The sequence below is a fragment of the Rattus norvegicus genome, chromosome X, assembly GCF_021556685.1.
Source record: "Rattus norvegicus strain SHRSP/BbbUtx chromosome X, alternate assembly SHRSP_T2T, whole genome shotgun sequence".
NCBI classification, from domain to species: domain Eukaryota; kingdom Metazoa; phylum Chordata; class Mammalia; order Rodentia; family Muridae; genus Rattus; species Rattus norvegicus.
The window spans coordinates 89,204,950-89,211,813 of record NC_141554.1 but is presented as its reverse complement, the minus strand read 5'-3'; the positions used below and the strand labels follow the sequence as shown (position 1 = coordinate 89,211,813).

General features: G+C 36.6%; 1 pseudogene; it reads right to left on the bottom strand.

The window, feature by feature from the left end:
- Positions 1 to 3,467: 3,467 nt before the first annotated feature.
- Actb-ps1 (actin, beta, pseudogene 1) lies at positions 3,468 to 3,976 on the bottom strand (annotated as a pseudogene).
- Positions 3,977 to 6,864: the final 2,888 nt, after the last annotated feature.

Below are 6,864 nucleotides of genomic sequence, written 5' to 3'. Positions count from 1 at the left end.
GCAATCCCTTAAAAGCAACAGGTGCCAACACAGACTGCAATAGCCAGTAAAACTCTCAATTACTATAGATGGAGAAAAGAAGACATTTCAAGACAAATCCAAACCTAAACAATATCTATGCACAAATCCAACCTTACACAAAATACTACAAAGAAAACTTCAAATCAATGAGGATAACTACATAAAAATCACAGCAACTAAATAAAAACAAAACAAAATAAAAACCAATAAGAACTAAAACCACCTAGTAAAGAAGTAACTCAATACTGACCACCCCCCCCAAGAAAGGAAGCACACACATACCCTCAATCCTTCTCCCCCTCCTCCTCCTCCTCCTTCTCTCTCTCTCTCTCTCTCTCTCTCTCTCTCTCTCTCTCTCTCTCTCTCTCACACACACACACACACACACACACACACACACACACATACACACACACATACTACATCAACATCAAAATAATATCAAAATAATAGGAAAAAATCACCATTGGTTATTAATATCGCTCAACATCAATGAACTCAATTGTTCAATGAAAACACACAGGCTAACAGAATGGAGGTGAAAAGAGGACCCATCATTCAGTTACAAAAAAGGAAACAAACACCACAGCAATAAAGGTAGATATTTTCTCAGCATAAAGGCCTGGAGAAAAGTTTTCTAAACAAATGGACCCAAGAAAAAAGCCGGAGTAGTCATTCTCATGTGTAATAAAATAGACTTTCAACCAAAATTGATCAAAGAAGATAGGGAAGGACACATCATATTTATTAAAGGAAAAATCTACCAAGATCATATTTCAGTTATGAACATCTATGCCCCAAATAGAAGAGCAATGACATTTGTAAAAGAAATATTGCTAAAGCAGCTTAAAGTGGACCTTGAACTCCACACATTAATAATGGGAGAACTCAATATTCCATTCTCACATATTGATAGGTTGTCCAGACAAAAAAGAAACAGAAAAATAATCAAACAGATATTATGAAGCAAATGGACATAATAGACATCTGTTTAATATTTCAACCAAACACAAGAGAATATATTTTCTTCTGAGCAGTTCATGAATCCTTCTACAAAGTTTACCATATAGTCAATAATAAAGTCAAGCCTGAAGAGTTCAAACAAAAATGAAGTAATACATTGTATCTTATCAGACCACCATGGATTAAAGCTGGACTTCAACAACAATAGACATACCAAAAAACATATACACTCATAGAAATTGAACAAAAAGTTCCTCAATGGTTTCTGGACTAGGAAAGGAAGGAAGGAATGAATGAAGGAAGGAAGGAAGGAAGGAAGGAAGGAAGGAAGGAAGAAAGAAAGAAAGAAAGAAAGAAAGAAGAAATTAAAGTCATTTTAGAATTTAAAGAAAATGGAGGCACAATGTGCTCAAAATTAAGGGACACAAAGAAAGCAGTGCTAAGAGAAATGCTCATAGCACTATGTGCTTCCATAAAGAAATTAGAATGTTCACATACCAGTAATTTAAAACTACACCAAAAATGTATAGGAAAAACAAAGAATCAAGAACACCAAAAGAGTACCAATTAGTAAGTAAAGTCAAGATTATGCAAACTATTTAAAGATCCCCATAATCCTTAAAGAAATAAAAGCAATGATTAAAGGTTTTCCAACCAGAAATAGCCAAAGACCAAATAGTTTTAATGCAGAATTCTACTAGACTTACAAAGAAGACCTACTAACAATACTAATCAAACTAATCCCCAAAATGAAAACAAAAGGAACACTGCAAAACTCATTCTTTGAAGACACGGTCCCCTGGATAGATAATCAAACAGAGATTCAACAAAGAAGAAAATTTCAGAACGGTTTCTCTTGTGAACATTGATTTAAATATACTCAATAAAATACTCACAAATCCAGGAACACATAAAATATATCATCCATCATGACCAAGTTGCCTTCATCCCAGGGATACAGGTATGGTTCAATATGTGAAAATTTATTAATATAATATATAAATAATCTTAAAGAAAAATCACATGATCATGTCAGTAGATGTTGAAAATCCCTTTGAAAATACCATACACCTTCATGGTAAATGTATTAGAGAGAGTAAGGATACAAGCCACATTTCTAAACATAATCAAAGCAGTATATAGCAAGCAGACAGCCAACATTAAACCAAAAGGAGAGAAAATCAAAGCAGTACAACTGAAATCAGGGATAAATCAAGGCTTCACAGTCTCTCCCTATCTATTCAATATAGTACTTGAAGTTCTATTGAAAGCAATAAGAGAAGTAAAGGAAATCTAGGCAGATACATATGGGAAAGGAAGACGTCAAACTATTCCTATTTGCAGATGATATGATAGTATACAAAAGCAACCCCAAGAATTATACCAGAAAACTTCTACAGTAAAAAAACAGCTCCAGCAAAGTGGATGGATAAAAAATTTACTCAAAGAAATCAGTAGCCCTCCTTTATATGAAGGATAACTCGGCCGAGAAAAAATTCTGGAAACAACTTTTTACAATTGCCATGTATAATTTAAAATATTTTAGCGTAATTCTAACCAAGCAAGTGAAAGATCTTTATGACAAGAACTTCAAACACCTGGCGAAAGAAATTGAAAACATTGCAGAAGAGAGAAAGATTGCCTATGCTCATGGATATATAGAACTAACAGAGAGAAAATGGCCATCTTTTGAAAAGCAATCTACATATTCCATGCAATAACCTTAAGAATTCCAACACAATTCTGTACTGATTTTGAAGGAATAATTCACAGTTTCATATGAAAAGACAAACAAACAAACAAGCACAAGAAACCCAAAAACAGGATACTAAAAAAAAAAAACAAACCAAAACAAACAAACAAACAAAAACCCTGAACAATAAAAGAACTTCAGGAGCAATCTCCATCCCTGACCTCAAGCTGTACTACAGAACGATATATTTTTCTTCACACAATGACATGTTGCTGGGGCCTAATGTTCTTACTGATCAGTAGAGAAAAAAATTGTCATTTCTTAAAGTATTGAGTACAAAAAAAACTTACATAAATTGCCAGGGGGAAGTGGTATCTGGTTCAGGAACCCTTACCAGACTTGTGAAATCCTAGAAGTCTGTTGTGGGTTAAATACCCTGAACAGATTACTATGTGGTGCTCACAGAGATCCACTAGGCTGGGGACTTTTCTTGCACAGTGTGCTCTGCCTAGCCACCAAGTGACTGAGACACATGAACTACGGATGAAATCAAGATATGCACATGGTATTAAACATAAACCAAGGGAACAGTTAACTTGAATACAAAGTCAAAAATCAGCAACAAGTTCTACAATCCAGTAATGATATCGGATACAAGCTTCAGGGACAAATTTCTTTTCAAAGGCTTATTCCATTTTCATGAGGCTAGCATGAGGTGTACATTTGCCAGGGCAAATCAAAACTTCACAATCAGCTCATGCAGCAGATACATGACACCCATTTAGCCCATCTAGAAGCATTTGCAGTAGACAGTGGAGGGGCCTGACTCATAATACTCCTGCTTGCTGATCCACATCTCCTGGAAGGTAGACAGTGAGGCCAGGATGGAGCCGCTAATCTGGAATAAGTACTTGGACTCAGGGGGAGCAATGATCTTAATCTTCATTGTGCTGGGTGCTAGGGTTGTGATCTCCTTCTGCATCCTATCAGCAGTGCCTGAATACATGGTGGTATCACCAGACAGAACTGTACTGGAATACAGGTCTATGTAAATATCCATATCACACTTCATGATGCAGATGAAGGTAGTCTCATGGATGCCACAAGACTCCATGCCCAGGAAGGAAGACTGGAAGAATGCCTCTAGACACCAGAACCACTCATTGCCAATGGTGATTACCTGCCCATCAGGCAGTTCATAACTCTTTTCCAAGGAGGAAGATGATGCAGCAGTAGCCATTCCTTGCTCAAAGTCCAGGGCAACATAGCACAGCTTCTCCTTTATGTCACAGTTTCCCTCTCCATAGTGGTGGTAAAGCTCTAGCCTTGTTCAGTCAGGATCTTCATGAGGTAGTCTTTTGTATGGCCATAAGTTTGTAGGGTCCAGGGAGTAGAAAGATGTGTTTTGAATTAGAATGACACCATACAAGCATGTTTATGAATTCATGGTTTCTAGCTAGAAAATGTCTTTGGGAAAGATTAGGAAGTGGATCTGCCTTCTTGGAATGGATGTGTCACTAGTTGTGAGTTTTGAGGTTTCAAAATTCAAGCCAGTTAGCTTGGACTAAGTTTCAAAGTCCCAGTTAGCTGTAGGTGTCTTATTCTTGTGGATCAAAATGTCAAGATGTAAATTCTCGGCTACTGCTGCATCATGCCTGTCTGCCTGATTCTATGCTCCTGTCATGTTGGCCTTGAACTCCTCTTTAGATAATGTAAGCAATAAAAAGCATTTTATAAGTTGCTTAATCAGGGTGCCTTATCACAGAAAAAAAGTAAGATATATGCCACAGGTTGGAAAGCTCTTAAACACAAAATATATTTCATTCTCAGATAAGGCTGTCAGCAATAGAATTAAAAGTAATTCTCAAGTCTTATTTACGTAAGAATTAAAGCCATTCATGAAAATGAAACCATCGTAATCCAGACATTACCAAAAGATCTTAAATCTTAATAACATTATATGGATTACAATGTAAGGTATGAATTTTGTGAAGAAGCAAACATTTAATCCAAAGAATTAACCAAAGAATCCAAAGCCAGGTCTGTACAATAACTGTCACAAATCATTTCAAAGTCTTCAGACCACTTTGTATTGTAGGAACGATTAGTAATTCAGGAATGAACTGAAGGAGACTTTTATAAAAAAATCCATGTGATTGCTCAGATCTCAGTATACAACATAAGATATCGATATTTATCTTGAAAAGATGCTAAAATTTTGGAAATAAATATATTTCTCTGTTGATTGACTTATAGCTTGTATGTATAAGTAACTCATCTCAAGTGTGCAAGGTAAGTTCTTTTGCCATGTTGACTAGTATACTACTAAACAGAAAATTAAAGAAAAATAGAGAAATATAATAATAATACGACCATTCTGAGTTAGTTTAGCATAGCAGCTATTTAGAAGTGATTTTTTTATAAAGCAACTTTTTAAATTAAAATGGCTGTACAATATTCCCTAGACCAATGTTCTAGACATTGATAATATGTTTCCATTTTCTTGTTTCTGAATGTTTTTCTGTTTCAATTGTAAAATCAAACGACTCTATGCAATTATACAAATTCATAAAGGGTAAAATCAGCAGTAATTCAGTGGTTTGCTGCTGGCATTCGCCACTCTATTTGTTGTATTCCTGCTGTGTCTTTCAGGAGAGATCTACATGCGGTTCCTGTCTGCCTGCACTTCTTTGCTTCATCCATCTTGTCTAATTGGGTGGCTGTATATGTATAGGCCACATGTGGGGCAGGCTCTGAATGGGTGTTCCTTCTGCCTCTGTTTTAATCTTTGGTTCTCTATTCCCTGCCAAGGGTATTCTTGTTCCTTTTTTAAAGAAAGAGTGAAGCATTCACATTTTGATCATCCGTCTTGAGTTTCATGTGTTCTACGCATCTAGGGTAATTCAAGCATTTGGGCTAATAGCCACTTATCAATGAGTGCATACCATGTGTGTTTCTCTGTGATTGGGTTACCTCACTCAGGATGATATTTTCCAGTTCAAACCATTTGTCTATGAATTTCATAAAGTCATTGTTTTTGATAGCTGAGTAATATTCCATTGTGTAGATGTACCACATTTTCTGTATCCATTCCTCTGTTGAAGGGCATCTGGGTTCTTTCCACCTTCTGGCTATTATAAATAAGGCTGCTATGAACATAGTGGAGCACATGTCCTTTTTATATGTTGGGGCATCTTTTGGGTATATGCCAAAGAGAGGTATAGCTGGATCCTCAGGCAGTTCAATGTCCAATTTTCTGAGGAACCTCCAGACTGATTTTCAGAATGGTTGTACCAGTCTGCAATCCCACCAAAAATGGAGGAGTGTTTCTCTTTCTCCGTATCCTCGCCAGCATTTGCTGTCACCTGAGTTTTGGATATTAGCCATTCTCACTGGTGTAGGTGAAATCTCAGGGTTGTTTTGATTTGCATTTCCCTTATGACTAAAGATGTTGAACACTTCTTTAGGTGTTTCTCAGCCATTCAGCATTCCTCAGTTGTGAATTCTTTGTTTAGCTCTGAACCCTATTTTTTAATAGGGTTATTTGTCTCCCTGCAGTCTAACTTCTTGACTTCTTTGTATATTTTGGATATAAGGCCTCTATCTGTTGTAGGATTGGTAAAGATCTTTTCCCAATCTGTTGGTTGCCGTTTTGTCCTAACCACAGAGTCCTTTGCCTTACAGAAGCTTTGCAATTTTATGAGATCCCATTTGTCGATTATTGATCTTAGAGCATAAGCCATTGGTGTTTTGTTCAGGAAATTTTTTCTAGTGCCCATGTGTTTGAGATGCTGCACTAGTTTTTCTCCTATTAGTTTTAGTGTATCTGGTTTGATGTGGAGGTCCTTGATCCACTTGGACTTAAGCTTTGTACAGGGTGATAAGCATGGATCGATCTGGATTCTTCTACATGTTGACCTCCAGTTGAACCAGCACCAATTGCTGAAAATGCTATCTTTTTTCCATTGGATGGTTTGGGCTCCTTTGTTAAAAATCAAGTGCCCATAGGTGTGTGGGTTCATTTCTGGGTCTTCAATTCTGTTCCATTGGTCTATCTGTCTGTCTCTGTACCAATACCATGCCGTTTTTATCACTATTGCTTTGCAATACTGCTTGAGTTCAGGAATAGTGATTCTCCCTGAAGTCCTTTTATTGTTGAGGATAGTTTTAGCTATCCTGTTTTTTTT